A 17207-nucleotide genomic window follows, 5' to 3' on the forward strand; every position below is an offset into this window, starting at 1 on the left:
CTTGACATAGATGGAAAGAATGACTATGTTAGTATCTTTTATTGCAAGAGGCAGAGGGAAATGAAAATCAGCCAAAACAATGATTGCATGTGCCTTGATCTGCAATAAGAAGCTACTAGTTAAAGTCAGCATAAATGTCTATGGCAGGAGTAGAACACCTTTCCAGAAAAAGTTCACAGAAGAGGAGGCACAGCAGTGTCTATTTACTGAAAGAGTCATGGAAAAAGACTCTTGGATGAGATGGCAGTGCTAAGGGGAGAACGTATAGGTCACCTATAATTACAAAACCAATCAAATCAAAAGGAAAAGAAAGGAGATACACGGAAAGGGGGAGAGGAGAACAGAAATGTACCTGGGGAAGCGTAAATGCCAGGAAGATAAAAGAGTATGAAACACAAGGAAGGAGCAAAATGAGAAATTGTGGAAAAAATCCATGTATCACAATCTTCCTGATTCCCAGCCCAGCTCATAGCCATTCCTTCCTGGGACACCAGTCATGTACCATCATCAGAAGTTGGCTCAGAGTCAACAGTGAATAAAGGTCACTGAATGAGTCCTGGTATGCAATTCATCTAGCATTTGGGAGAAAATGTAAATATGGGAAGTATAGGAAGACCTTATAAAATGAAATACTCATAGAAAGTCCTTGGAGATGAAAAGAAAAAGGATTCTGAAAGGATAAAAAGCTGAAGAAATAATTGTTGTAACCATTAGGAAATGGAAATGGGGAACTTGGGCAAAGGGGATTTTCAATGGTTATTTTCATCAGTTTTGTTTGAATTTTTATAGGAATATGTCATAATTTTTAAATTCAAAGATTAATAAAGATATTTCAAAGCTAAAAATGGACTAACCTGTTGTTTACATATTGTTTAAATAATAACTTTGACAAGGCTCTAGAACCAATTAATCAGTCAGGTAATGAATGAATGTACTCCCACCCCTACTTTCTTTTGTAAAAGAGAAGACAGTTGATCATGAGACTAGATCAGAAGAACTATGAATTTTGTTCAAATTATTTTTTTGTGAACACAGTGGGTAGAAAATTTGAAGACGTCTCTGTTCCCCACCTTTCCCAGTTGTAACGCCTTCCAGTTGTAACTGTATTTTCTCTGTTAAAAATCCTATGAAATACTTGTTGAAATGCAGATGTTCTGATTCTGTAGCATGGGGTTGGGCTCAAAGACCCAAATTTTAAATAAACATCTTCTAGGACAGAGGTTGGCAAACTTTTTCTCTAAGGGACCAGATAGTAAATATTTTAGGCTTTATGTGTCAGAAGGTCTTTATTGTAGTTCCTCGATTCTGGCTGTAGTGCAAAAGCAGCTACAGACAACACGTAAAATGGGCATGGCTGTGTTCCAATGCAACTTTTTTAACAAAAATAAGTGGATTTGGCTCATGGGCAGTAGTTTTCCCACCGTCACTATAGAAGATGCTTTTCAAATGTCCTTAGAAGACATTTTGAGAACATACATGTTTATATGCCATATTTCAGTTAAGTGCAACTCTCAGGATTGTTTTAAGATTCAGAGCAGGGAGATGTAAGAGGTGTCTTCCTTGTTTTCACAAGGATAGTTTTACATCAGAAACTGGAAAACTTAATTGCATGTATAATAATGTAATTAAGGGGTTTAGTATACTCACTGTCTGCACTGAGTGATTACCACCAGAGCCTGCCGTTTTGATGAAACATCAATGGTGGAGTATTGAATGACGGAATAACCCTGACAACGTTGATGCTAAAATGTCAATGATAAGATGCCGTATGGAGAAATGTTCCTGCAATGAAATGTTGCATAACAAGAGGTCCTTATGATGAAATGGTCAACAAAATGTCACCATGACAAATGAATACACATAATGCACGTGCACACACATACACACACACCTACATACCAAGAAACGATGTGGCAACTTGGCTGCCTAATTACTTTCAATCTAATTTATATTGACAGAAAGCCTTTTTACTTTGTAATCAGAGACTGCTAGGACATTTAAATGCCAAAAAGTTTTTTTCCTTTTTCTTTCTGGGACACTGCAGGTGGCCCCTTTCATCTCTGTGCTTCACACTGCAGAGTGTTGCCGAGCAGGTGATCCTAGCGTCTCTGAGTCAAGAGAGCTAGTTCAATCGTCTGCTTTGCGCTCCCCACCTCTCCCACCTCCTTCCCAGTTGGAACAGTAAGTTCTCTGTGAAAGCTTCTGCAAATGATGACAAGAAGGCGAGTTCTCAGGGAAAGCAGCTGAGCTTTAACGCGAGTAAAACTGTTCCAAATGTAAAACACATTTGAAAATCTAAATGTCTGCCCCTGAAACCACATCAATAGAACCTTTAATGATCTTCAGAACCAGCCTTTTCTCTTCCAGTCAGTAGGAAGATTGTTTCAAATCTGTTTGTGCCTGAAGCACTTTTGATTGTGACAGTCTACTCATTCATGAGCTAAACATGGCGTCCCACTGGAAGTGCCATCCAGGTTCACAGCAATGCAGTATGATATGAAAGTATAAACAGAAGTCAGAGCTGCATTTCTCCTCTGAGATAACAAGTGCGACTAGATTTTCAGACCACCTATTATGCCATAAAAAATAAAAGAGAAAGGAAAATAACACCTACTTTATGTCAGCCGCCTGGTTCCTGGGAATGAAACTTACCAGGTCAATATGGAGCCCTTTAAATGACTTCTATAGACAGGGCCTCTATCCTTGTTCCTGGCCAGTTGTTAAAATTTTTCACAAGATAAACACACAGATATTAAAATCAATCTAAACTTCTTTCTGCTTTTTGTGGGTTGGTTAATCATCATTGGTTAAATCATGGGTTATTTTACAACCTGGCTGTTTTTTTCTTTCGCTTTGAGTCCCTGACCAAAAAGCTAGGGCTCAGCCATGCTTAATGTTTGAGCTTCCCAACATATAGATTAAGATTTAGGATTCTTGTAGCCCTGTTTCTCTTAGTAATGAGCTGACTGGATGAAATAACACTGGTTTTCTGTATAGATAGACATACTCTACCCTCATTATAGAACTATTTTCAAAAGCCAAGGATATTGAAAGTTATAACAGTAATGTCAGCCCTCATGATTAAATCATGAGGCACATGAGTTTTCATTTAAATTTGATGTTCTCATGATCTCAATATTTTTCATGCAAATCTTGTTATTTCTGCATCCTTTCACACTCCAGCTTAAATTGCTTGTCAATCGCAGTGCTTTTCTTGAGGACAGCACTTTTGAGCTTCTCCAATACGATTTTATACGTCTATTTATATCTACTTCTTTAGTATATTTTCCCTTAAAGAAGACATTGGTACAGCATTCCAAATCACATTTAATGAAGTCTTTTGAATTGGGAGCAGTGACTTTGGAGGCCAAAGGAGATGAGACGAGAGGATTGGTTTGACCTGGAGATGGGAGTGAGGAGGAACTATAGGTTAAAAGAGGAAGAAGCCCTTTTATATTTTAACATTTATAACATTTTTTCACATTATAACTAGAGTGCTTACACTAGGGGCTGATTCGAGCCTGTGGCAAAGCCACAGCCTAACAAAGAGAAGCACCATAAACAGGAAGATCATTACTAAGTTAGGTAACAAAAAAAGATATTTGCAAAAGACCTCACAAAGTAACCCTTGAAATCTCAAATCTTTCAAGGAATCCCAATTTTTCAGAAGCTATAAGTCCTCAATTTTTAATTTTTTAGTCAAATGTTTTCTCTTTTTTTACTGAATACTATTTCTGATTTCTGTAATATTTCCTGGTAACATCATCTGGTTTGGCCTTAGAAATCTAAGGGAAAATGACCAGAGGTAAGTATGCTTCAGTCAGGTCAGTGCTACTTCTCTTTCTGAATTTTACATGACTTGCACTATAGATATGTGCAATTGCACAGGCAAGTTGCAATCCCCTGTCACCAAGCCCCCCAGCGCTCCACCTCGTTTTCTCATTCAGGGGAACACGTTGCCATGTATCTTGTAGAATCAGCTACTGTGCTTGCGTGGGGCTGAATGTCACTGGTCTAACAAGACATGCAATAACGTGCGCTCATGTAGTTGAGGACACTTCCAATTGATTATACATTTATTTGTCACACCACTATTCTCCTTGGAATATTGCTTAAGAAAACACTGTTTGAATAATCTTATACTATTTTAGGGATTCCTGATGTTTGCTAATGAACACACCACAAAGCTTTATTTTTCAAACGTATTCTCAAATGTGTGACCTACTTATTGCTTTTTCCATGCATTTTTATATTCCAGAGGATCCTCCAGTGACAGAACGTTTTCAATCATTACTTCTCTTTGGTGGAATCAATTACCTCCTGATAGATTCCCTTTCCAAGTTTAAAATTGCATTTAAAAACTCATCTCTTTTCTGAATTCTAATTGGGTGTACTTGAACTTTAGATTCTTCTTGTGAATATTTGTTTATAAATCTTACTATGACTTAAAGGGCTTGCTAACATGTTTATGTGCTGAGTGTAATAATCAAAATATAATATGTAATTCCTTTAGGACCATACATTTATTAAACAGAGGTTTTATTTATTCTCAAAGGAAAGACCAAAAACACAATCCTGACAAAGTAATAATTGAGGAGTAATGATATATTTTAAACATGTTTTTCCTGCCTACATGATTTGTTTAAAGTCACATTTGAGGACATTGAAAATAGAATTGTCTCCCTCTTACACACAGAATCATATATAGTAGCTCATTTATATTCCTTATGTGCAAAGCAGTCCATCAGCTTTTCAGTGGTTATTATTTTGCAAATTTATTAATCTGCAATATAACCAAGGTTGAGAAAGTAAGTAAAACATACCTCTAAATACTTATACTACTACGTGCAAATCTTTTATTGACAACTGTCATGTACAAAGCACGTTTTTATATTATATTTGTTTTTTACAATAACCCTACAAGATGGGAATTTTTAGTCTTGTTTTTCAGACGAAGAATATAATAGTGCTAAAATTACCTGTTTGAATTTGCATAATTAATTAGCAGCAGAGTTGGGATTTGAACCTAGTTATAGCTCACTCCAAAGCTGTTGATACTCTTTCTAATATGGCACCCTATCTTTCAAAGTAGGTGGCAAAATGTTCTTGATTTAAAATGTACGCAATTTTACCTATAGAAGAAATTTTTAGGGCTTCATTTAGAGCCACTTCTTTTACTTAGAAACAAACCTTACTGCTCTCTTAACTGACTTATTTAGTCGCTAATATGAGAGACTGAATAGAAAGTGGATAGAGGGAAGCATTAATGCTAAATACAGATCTGACAACTTCTCTTATCTTAAGATCACATGGAAGACACAGAGTCACATGCCATGGAAATAATGCAAATCTTTATTCCCAACCTCAGCACTCCAGAGGATTTAGCACTATTCCAGTACTGACAAAATCCAACTGCAGAAGCCAAACAGAAGAAGATCCAATCCCAGCTCCTTCTGACTTTAGGTTAGTGTGAGAACAACCTTTTAAGTCAAGGTCACAAAATTTCTGCCCTTAGCCTTATTTTAGTTGGCTGGCTAGTGTCTTTAAAAATCTGAATTTGAATGCCTTTAGATTTTCAAATGTTTGCTTTAATTACAGGCCCTATCACACACTGCTGTCTTACCCCAAATCTACTGGAATCACTTATATCCATAACTCAGCCCACGAAGATATTTGAGTTTGCAACTTTTTCCTGCCGTGTCATGTAAAGATACAATCTTTTTTGTTTTTGCTGAGGAAGATTTGCCCTGAGCTAACATCCATGCCAATATTCCTCTATTTTGTATGTGGGTTGCCCCCACAGCACGGCTGACATGTGGAGTAAGTCTGCACCTGGGATCTGAACCTGTAAACCTGGGCCGCTGAAGCAGAGTGTGCCAAACTTAACCACTATGCCATGAGGCTGGCCTGATGGCCTTTTTCTAGTTACTCCGGTTCCACTCAGTGTTCTTCTGAAGTACCCAACAGGGTTGGGATTAGGGTGAGACAATCTTACGTTGGGCACAAAATTGAAGATGGCGCCAAAAAACTCAGTAATCAGAGTATTTTAATGCCATACTAAAAAAAAACAACAAAATTAATCCAAAAAATTCATGATGAACAAAAGAAAGGCATCACCTGGTCCTTACTCTGGTATCCAAACTGCCCTCTAAAGACTATTATGTTTCTATACTAAGACCCTCAAGTCCAAGGCCCTGATTCTCACTTGGTTAGTTTCTGCTTCTTCTGCCTCATCTCTTAGTCTGAAAAAAGTGGAGAGTAGCAACCAATCCTAATTAGGAGAGAGGAACTCCAACAGCAAACCCATGTGGCTTTATTCAGAATAGGAGCCTACATTTAGTACACCTTGAAGAAATCCTCTGTATAGTTAATAATTTTAAAACAACAATAGCTAACAATCATTGAGCATTTATGTGGAGGCCCTATGCTAGGCACTTTATTTGAATTATTTTACTAAATCCTGACAACTATCTTATATGATAGAGATTGCTATTATCCCCAATTTACATATGAGCCTATTAATACATGGTAGAGGAAGGGACTAAATTAGGACATCATAATCACAGAATACACATTTTTAAGGGGATAACTAAAATTGACTTTGAGTCATAAATAGAAGGCTAAATGATTTTACCTTTAGAAGCAGGGATGTGTTACACTGAGAGAGCTTGTTATTTAAAACTGGTTGTTATCATGGGACAGTATTTGGACATTTTTAGGCAGTTCCTCATCTTCCTTACATCATCATCATCATTATTATTTTAATAATTGCATCACATCTTTCCACTGGAACCGGGGTATTCATTGTCTATGGAGGAGGACAGATATAGTCTAGGACAAAACAGTCATTTTTCTGTTTTAAATTTGAAGATTGATTTTTAAAAATCTCCAGCAGAGACTCTGAACTTGAAAGCTTCTGATTTTTAATTGTTATATTTGATAAAGAAGTAGGTGCTTTTATTTCCAAAAGTTTGGCTTAAAAAAATATCAAGAGCCACAGTGTGGAGGACTCAGGTCCGGTTATAGCATAACCCAGAGTGAGAACTCCAGGATGATCTAAGAGCTCCCAAGGCGGTAAGAATTTGACAGCAGGAGTGAGAGGGAAATCTGTAGAAGAGGAGATGGAGTTAGGCGTGCTGGCTTTCTGGTGTAGGAGATGGCGAGCATTGCGGAGAAACCCCACGCTCAATCTGGTGCCTGAGAGGTAAAGGAGCACCGACCGGGGGCCTGAGAGTAGGGTCACATGGTTTGGTGCTGTTGTCTCAGCAGTGTGCAGGGAAAACAGCCAAGACTATTGAAGTAGGTTCATTTGGAATGAACAGGATGCAGAGCGAGTATACCCGAAAAGCCAAGGCCATGGCAGGACCTCAGACATACTCAGTAGATGAATGGGGATGAAGTGCACTCAGCAGCAGCCGCAGAGGGTGGGAGGAACACAGACTTGTTGCAGCACATTTCTATTTCTTCCCCCACCCTGGCTCTTCCTCTGTGCCATGATGTTACCTCAACCTTTCCTGGAGCCAGAACCATCCGGGAGAAGGGAAGGCAAAGAAGGAGGTGGGAGATACTGTATTGACTGCATAGTGATCTCAAAGAGACTGAGATTTAAATTAGAAATGATTGTGTCTACTCTTATATTTGCAAAATTGAAATTTCCTTAATCTTCAGAAATGGGGAACAGTGAAATAATTTAAGATTACTCATAGAGGAATAACAGAAGGATACTATTGCATTCTTGAGTGTTGTAAGTGTAAATTTATAGCAGCTATAGGAAAATAACAATGTTATGGTACTATAAGCTTCAGTTATCTAGAAAATTAACCCGTGTGGAACTCTGCTCTCTCACTATGGTAGAAAGTTAGAGCATCATTTTGTGTACAAAATATCAATTAAATTTCATCACCCATCCAACAATAGAATCAGAAGTGTAAATTTTACCATTCCAAAGATTTTCATATAATTATCACGTGTATTTTATGACTGCTACATCTTGGGACTTAGACATACCAGATTCTACCAAAATCCAATAAAAAAGGAGTAGAATATTTTTATGATCAGACATCAGCACTGATCTACCATGTTCCCCAGTATTTTTCAGATTATCAAATTAGATTTGATGATTTTTGCTCATAAATCTATATTCATCTCATATATTAAAAAACTTTTGTGGTACATGTTTTACCGGGGTTTAATATGTTTCTCATTCTAAAATCAGCCCATGTTTAAATTGCAAGTAGCACACTGGAAATCAGCAGAGGGAAAATGAAGAAATTGGAGTAAAGACAGGGTCTGGTAGAAAAAAGGAAACCCACATTTTTTGGTTATTCTTCCATACTTAAACAATTTTGAGTGTTACACCACCAGACCCCAAGCTGCTCTAAACTTCTTTGAGCTGCATGCTCCAGGTGACGAGGAGTTCATTTGTATAAGGCTATATGCTTCTGGGATTCATGATCTCTATACTAGAGAAATATCAAACATTCAGATAAATCACAGGGAGAAATGTGAAAATTTTAAGGATCCCCAAAAATAGAAGTTCAAAGAAAATGCTATGCCTTGGTAAAGAGATTGCAGACATTAAGATTGCATTTCTGTCTATTGGGATGATTCTTTTCCCCGATGTGCTGAAGGAACGCTAGCCTACAGTGATATCATATGAAAACTACGTATGTTAGGAATCAGTAAAAACTTTCCCTTTTCTGAGATCAAGATAAGCTACCTTAGCAAACTTTAGCTACCTTAAGGTAAGGATCCTTTTAACCCACATATTTCTTTTAATAATTATTTGATAATTTTAAAAGTTGAATCATATAATTTCTTACTTTGTTAACCAACATACTATTTCGACTCAGAGTAATAAAAGAGAAACATCCATCCTCTACTATATATTTGGAAACATCACCTGTTATCTGATAGAATAATTATTGTTATTTTGGTTTCTAGATTAAAAGCAAGTGGCAGGTAGAATGCATGTAGGGATTGCTGGGAAGAAGGCCAGAGGAAATTGGAGTTGGAAATGTAAGATGTGTGCAGGAGTTTGTCGAAGGAAAAGCAAAGCCACTATGTTTAGAAAACGTTGAAATCTTATTATTTTGCAAGACGTACATTAGCAACTGCAAAAGCTTCAGGAATTCCAGGTAATCAAGGGTCTTAGAAGCTCACTGAGCCAGCATGCTTCTTCCCATGAATGCTGCCTCTGTAAAGCAGATTTTTCATTTTCACATTAATAGCATGGTTGAGAAGCTCTTGATAGAGTAGCTTCTGGGGGAATGGAATTTGTCTGAAGAAGAAATAAGCCGGGAAAAGCCAGAGTAGCCATAACTAAAGGCTGAAATTTACTTCTCTTCCAGGCCTTCTTTTTTGGGTTTGGGAGGAAGCTCTGTTTTTGAAATAGTGGTGTATTTCTGACAATTTAGGATTCCTGAAACTATGGGGGATCAGAAAGACAAGGATTTTAAAAAATATCTTGTGAGCAGGTTTTATTTCTTTAATTAAATAAAATGTGTAAAGAGACGGGAAAAAGATGCCTGGTGTCTGCCTGGACTTCTCTGAGCAGTTGTATTCACGATAAACCTGTAGCACCTTGCTCCGTCTTCTAGTACTCTGCTAGTTACAGCCTGTAGCCCGAGGTAAAGGGATTGCCGTTCCCTCTCTGTGTTTCCACCCCTTAACTGTGCTCCTTGATCACTGCTCCTCTGCCTTCACACACTCTCTCCCCCACGTCCTCATTTCTACATCGCACCATTTCAAGTGTAGATTTCTCCGGTGGAGAAACACAGCATGGTTTAAAAACAAAACAGAACAGAATTCTATACTGATGTTGATGGCCCAGGCAATGCAGAGAGAGATTTTAAAAAGAAAATCCAAAACCTGAAAAGAAAAGAAAAGAAAAGAAAAGAAAAAAGAAAAGAAAAGGACAAAAACAAGTAATTGGGAAATGAAGCAAAGACCTAAAATCAAGGTGCAACTTGATATTCCTCAAACTTACAACTCGTTACTTCCCTGAATGATTTACTCCACAAATATGCAAAGGAAGGCCTGTGTTCAGAGGAGTATTTAGTTTTACAGGGCTAAGAACATTGCCCTGGAGCACTGCGAAATTATTAAATTTGAACACATTCTGTTATCACACAAATGGTACAGTCTGCTCGCTGTGAGACAAAAGCCGATCATCAAGAGACAAGATGGTGGAAAAGAAAGGGCAGTTTATTACAGCTTGCTAGCCAGGGGGAAGATGGCTGACTAATGTCTGAAAGAACCATCTTAAGGGAGGCACAAAATCTTACAGCAGTTATATAGGCCATTGGGTTATTGGGGAGGGGGTTAGAAATGTTGACCCTTGGGTGTTACAGACTGGGAGTGCCACACCAGATCTTTCAGTTTTCACTGATGATGCTATCAGCATAGACTCTCTGTTGGGGAGTGATCACATTCCTAAAGATCTCAAGAGAACAAAGTTATCATCTTATCGCAGCTGGGAGGCACATTCACAAGCAGGGATTGTAAAATCTACAGAGCAGTTAGATCTCCTGGAGGGTGCAGATCCAGCTGGGTTAGTTAGTCAGAGGTCATTCAAAGTTACAGTATGGTTTCTTTCCTACAATATGGCCTCCATTATGTCACCCTTATCTTGAGCTGGTATCAGTTCCTTTTCTTACCTGACTTAACACTATGCTGAGGTAAGGGCAAAAATTCACCTCTGGTTTTATAACTCCCAAACTAAAGCTTTAATATATTATGTTAAATTTTATAAAGTTTGTACAAATAAAATTAATACCATATATACTATTTTGTAGTTTTCTTGTTTAAAAAATTTAAGTTAAAGTAATAATTTAGTAAATTATTAATAAACAAAAATGATATTAAAATCTTATTTCTAAAAAAATACACTTCTGTGCCTTGCCCCTTCTCACTCTCTGCCTTACTTTCTGTTAGCTTCATTCTCAACTTTTTCACCTTTCTTTCTGTGTATTTGTGTTCATATCTCTAAATAATGTAATAATATTGCTACTTCTTGGTTTGTGTAGTTCACACCTCACCTGTTGACATTCTATTATGACAAATGAGGATCTGCTGTCTTAAGGCTCCTTTTCTATCTCCCCTCCATTATTCCAACATCATCATGTCTCAATTTGAAATTCAAGTCATATTTAGTTTGTAGATTGTCCTAAATAAATACTATTCACTGTAGAGTCGAGGAGCACACTGTGTTTCCTTTCTTGTATGATATTTTTCTTTTTCCTGGAGTCAGTAATTCCCCTGTTGTTCTCATTTGCCCAGTTTTCTAGGTACCAGTTCTTCCCCCACCCCCAACATCCTCTCAGAATACTTTTCTACATGATCAAATACACCAGATTGTTTTTCCATTACCCTTTTTCCTCCAGCAGGTTCCCCTAGAACAGATTCCTGTCTTACTGCTCCCCTGGGACTCCTAGCTGTCCAGGCCTGCTGTGCAGCTGTGACCCTGGAAGTTCCCCCTCTTGACCTCTGGTGCTGGAGTCTGTTTCTGGAGTCCATGGCTTCCTCTTTATTGGTTACCGTTGCATATTAAGAAAAAAAATGCCTTCGAATGCCAACTGAGAGTTTTACTTATTCATTTATTTTTGGATGAATTTATTGACCATACAGAGGACGTTATTCTACTGTCTTATGCTTTGAAAATGACAATGTCTAAGGCTCCAGGTGCACAGAGCAGTAACTGACCCTTGAGTTTCTTCTTATTGTCATTAACCTAGCCACGTGCCTTCATCAGACAACGAAATATTCTGAAGAAAATAATCTGTAAATGTGAATATATTACATGTCCATAATAATATTTGAATTATATTAGTGGGGAATTACATCTGTTGGGTTTATCTGATATGAGATCTAACATTAAAGCATTGAAGTTTTCCAAATAAGGATGATTTTTTTATGGGGAGGGCATTGACATGAAGCTAGTATGTATGTATATAAATAAGCTAGTATATATATATAAATACCACTTAAAAATGATGGGGAGGGGGCTAACGTTAATTTAGCATCTGCACTAAGTTCTTTTACAGACACCACTGCACTGAGTTCTCTGAGACGCCGCATGGTGCACCTAATGAAATATGGGCTGTGAAGTCAGCAGCCCTGACAATTAGGAACTGTAGGATCTTGAATAAACTACATAACTCCTCAGATTAAATGCCCCCAGTTTCCTTACTTTTAAAATGAAGATTACAATACCTACCTTGCAAGGGGCTGTTGAAGGTGTTATGTGAGATGATATGGGTAAAGTGACTAGCACATAGCACTGCTTCTTAAGACTACTATTATACTACTACCACCATCCTACCATCACTACAACAACTACTACTACCACCACTACATTTTATAGGCAAAGAAACTAAGAGCTGAGACAGGTCAATAAATGTAATCAAGATCATATTCCTGGTAAGTGGACAAACAGGGATTTGAAAATGAGTCTGACTGACTCCAAAACCTTCCCAGTACACCACAACACAACTCTCTATCAGGAGCAAACAAAGTCATCCACATCATTTTAGACTTTTCAATTTGCAAAATAATAAACATTCCACTGACCTTGGTAAGGGGTCTCAGAAAGGACAATCTTACCCCGTGCTCGGGAAGCCAATACTGTAAGATTTGGACCAGAAGAGCAGAAAATTTCTTTTTGGAACTTTTCACAGAACATTTGTCTCTGGTTTTCTAGTGACGAAGTGAAGGACCAATTAGCAATCAAAAATGATGTGTGATTTTTGATTGTATCCTGGACATTTTGTGTATTATGTTATGAGACTCTGAGTAGTACTTAAATCTTATGTTTGAGCGGGTTGCCCTGTGATACCATGCTGGTGGGCAAAGGTGGGGGCACCACGACACCTCATTACTGCCAAGTCGGGGTACAAACCCAGGTACGCCTCTGTTGACCCTATGGAAGGGATTGGCTCCTGACTGTTGAGTGGGGTAAATACAGGCTCCTCTGCAGGCCTATGCTGACCCCACCAGGGCTGGGAGGGGGAGGGTCTCCTTGTTACTGCTCCCCATGTAGCCTGCATGGACACCGTAGAGAAAGGGGAGAGACTTGTTACTGCTGGAAAGTGGGGAAAGTCCAGGCTTCCCCCTGGGCCTCCTCGGATACCACTTTGGTGGGAAGAGGAGGGGCCGCCTCTTCACCACTGGTTGGGGGTGGGAGTCCCAGATCCCTTGTGGTTTCCACTGACACCGGGAAATGAGGTGGCTTTTTATCTCTAAGAAGTCATGTAAGTCCCAGCTCTGCCACCATCCTGGCAGGGGCGGATGTATCACTGTAGCCAGTAGAGGATCTAAGTTTAGGCTCTTCACTCAGCCTTTGCTGATCAGAGTGGGAGTAGGGCCACAGCTTTTTTTCCCCCCAGCTTTATTGAGATATAATTGAGAAATAACATTGTGTAAGTTTAAGGTGCACAAGGTACTGATTTGATATATGTATATATTGTGAAATGGTTACCACAATAAGGTTAGTTAACACACCCATCGCCTCACATAAGTACCATTTTGTGTGTGTGGTAAGAACATTTAAGATCTATTCTTTTAGCAAATTTTAAGTATATAATACAGTGTTGTTAACCACAGTCACCATTCTGTACATTAGATCCCCAGAATACACTCAACTTATAACTGGAAGTTTGTATCCTTTGATCACCTTCACCCATTGCCCCCACCACCCTGCAGTTTTTTCCATGGTGCTTGGCTGGAGCAGATTAGTTATTGTCTAAAAGTTTTCTGTCTTGCTGTGCTGCCCTGGCCTAGTCCTTTGTCTGGAGAGAGCAGGCTTTGGTTGAGACTTTTTTGGTCTGGACCCACCGGCACGTCTGGGTTGCTGCTTCTCCAGCATCCAGTCTGGGATATATGAGGCCAAAAGAAAACCCAGTGAATTCACTGGCGTGTCATTCCCAGCTGGTCTGCCTGTTTATCTCCTCCTTTTACAGTCTTCTTATATTTGTTTTATATATAACGGCTGGAGTTGTAGTATTTCTTAGTAGGAACAACAGGGAGAAATGCATCTACTCCATCTCATCTGAAACCAGAAGTCCTGAACTGACTTTCACATCCTGTTTTTCATTGAACTTAAAATGATATTGGGACACTTCACTCACAGAATTGTATACAAACACAGAGCTTGTTTGTAGACGTATACTGTTACTACTGAAACTCATACAGTACATATCACTTTTGTGTGATTCTTAGGGTATGCTAAATAAAACCGTCAGGGAGTATGGGAAACAAAATATATGGAAGGATGAGACTGTTGAGCTATAGTGTGGTCCCTTGACAAGCAGCATTTAACATCAACTGGACATGTGTCAGAAATACAAATATCCATCCCATCTAAGACCTACTGATAAGAGAACTCTGGGGGTGGGGACCCAGCAATCTGTTTTTAAACAAGCCCTCAAGTAATTTGGATGTGAGCTAAAGTTTGAGAAGCACTGAGCTATGGGGGTACCTGAGGACCCCTGTAGTGTAGTGTGGTCTGCTAGTGGGAGAATCCCCAGAGCCCAGACATTAATACTCTGCACTGTACACATATGGCCTTGTCCTCGAGGCTTCCCGTGCATCCTTTTCTTCTTCTTCCTTAATTTTGTGGGTAAACAAGGGAGAAGAAAGTAGGTATACTCAGTGCTGAGGTTACATGTTGCCTGGTCAGTCTTGGAGTGGATGGGCAATTCAAATCTACTTATTTCCACATTAGAAATATTAACATAGTCAGAACCTGCCTTACATTTAAGTCATACGAAAAGAGGAGTGTTTAAGGGATCCCCTGTAAAATATGCTTAAAATTCCACTACTGAAATTATTTTGAAGAAATTGGCATCTTCCAGAATGAAGAAGCAACCCATAAAGCTGTCTTTTCCTTTGTAATAGAGGAGGAATAAATTGAAAACTAACAGACTCTAAGCTTCTGTTTGAAGAAGATCCAAGATATGAAAAGAGGCCATAATGAGAGGGGATGCTAATGGGACCTAAGGGGGAGTGTGCCGAAACAAACTTGGCTGCCCTGCCAGTTTATCTAGGACTCACGGTAAGTAGGAGCATTGTGTTCTAATGCCATGGGTGCCATCTATAATGGTTGATTCTGAGTGAGTTGGTTATTTTCATCCTTTATTACTAACAGCACGTATGGAATTTAACAATAATCCTACGACCTTGCAGGCAGAGGAGCATCTTGCTTTTAAGTAAAACTATTTTCTCAGTATTAAGGCAAAGTACAAACTCTGCATGATAAGGAACATCCTCTAACTCAGTTGAGCATTATCTTTATTATTATTTCTTAAGGATATCATAATTCCAGCTTGTCTTCGACATTGTAGTTCATCATCATCTACCTTGAGGATTCTGAGATGTTAAAATCTCTTGGCCCTCAGGGCCAGATAGAATCACATCTCACTTGCTCCCCTAAAAGGCACAAAATCAAATTACACCAAAGGCTCGTTAGAGTACAGCTCTTTGCCAATTACTTGAATTATTTTCAGCCACTTTGGTGCATTTCCCCTCCAGACGAAACGAAAGTCTTTTAGTCTGCACTAGTGAAGGATTTTAGATTTCTTAGTGCTTCCCATATGCAGTATAATGAGAATAAAAGCTTCTCTGCCTCACAGATCTTTCCGATGGTGCCATAATGCAGGGAAAATAACATCCATTTCTAACATAGGAAGCCCACATATTTTCTAAAGAAGAAGAGAAAGACATTAACATTACACAAGAAAACTATTTGCTCTTTGCTTTAAATTTCCAAATTTGAGCATACCAGAGATTTCAGACTTCAAAACTACATACATCTGTGCCAAGACACAGGCCCTCTAAGGTGCCTCATTATTGGCACTGAAAGCTGGTGTCATGAAACACCTGCTCTGAGTAAGCAATGCGATCAGAGTGTCAGCAGGGCAGACAGATTTTAAATGGAAGATTGTTCCTTACCCAAAAGCCATTTGGAAGCTAAAAACAGCAATATCAGCAAACCAATAACAGTAGCTTAAATATCCCCAAGTACGTTATTAACACTTCCAGCCCTCTAAAGAGCGGATGACTTCTTTTTAAAAGTTTTTATGTCTCAAGAGAACAAATCGTTTCTCCACAATTATCATTTAAAAAAATATTATTTTGCATTGATAGCCTTACTTATGTTTTATTATTCCCAGTCGCCCTTTTATTTTTCCTTCTGATTTGAGTTATTTCCTCTCCACCAGAGCCCACAGCAGCATTCACTGAAATCACTACCCAGTGCTCAGTATTCTTCTCTGTTCTCAGTAGCACAGCCCTTAGGATTGAATCCCTTGCCTGGAGCATTAAGAACTGGGGGGAAAAATCACTACTCATTGCTTTGCTTGCAGTTCTCATTTGGACTAGTGGTTGCAGAAATTGAACCGAACTTTCTTCACTGCTACTGCATCTGTAAGGTAATTGCCTCAACTTGTTGAGCCAATCGGAACTACTGTTCTTGAGTTTTGCAAACGTGAAGAATCTGATGAGGCAATTTGTAAGCCATACGTGGTACATCCCTCTTTCCCCACTCGAAGTCGTATTGCTCTCTGTAGGCTTTTGTAGGACCCTTATGAAACATTACACTCCCGAATTCTATTTTAAAAGCTCCAAACATTAGTTTTAAAAAAAAATCATTTCTATTTATGGGATCATTTTTGTTGCACAATTCTTATATTAAATGAAAGAGGCTTGAAACTCTTTAGCACTTTCTGTAATGTTTCGGGTGACTCAAAGAAATAGCATTTAATAAGACAGAGAACACACAAAAATATGGTCCTGTAAGATAAAAGGAGGAATAATACGTAACATGCTTGCGGCACATTTTGCCCACCATAAAATTGGTGCTCGATATAGAGACATTCTGAAATGCCTCATTACTACTGCTTCCTGAGTTGGGAAAATGAAGTGTTTGATATACATACATATATATGTGTATATATATATATAGACAGAAAGAGAGAGAGATTGAGAGAGAAAGAAAGAGGGAAAGAAAGAAAGAAAGTGAGAGCTTCATACCTTCAGTAAAAGCTCAGGGAACTTAAGAGCTTTATCTGTTCTCTAGCTTAGAGGTATAGTAAATAAACCAATTATGTATTCCCTGGACTGTATTTCTATCCCTATTTGTGAAATTTAAAGTATTTCCCTTCATAAGGGAAGGTATTGCTTCTGACCCAGTTGAATCCTCTCTGAATGCC

Source organism: Ceratotherium simum, chromosome 27, assembly GCF_057802395.1.
Source record: "Ceratotherium simum simum isolate JZ-2026a chromosome 27, ASM5780239v1, whole genome shotgun sequence".
Lineage (NCBI taxonomy): Eukaryota > Metazoa > Chordata > Mammalia > Perissodactyla > Rhinocerotidae > Ceratotherium > Ceratotherium simum.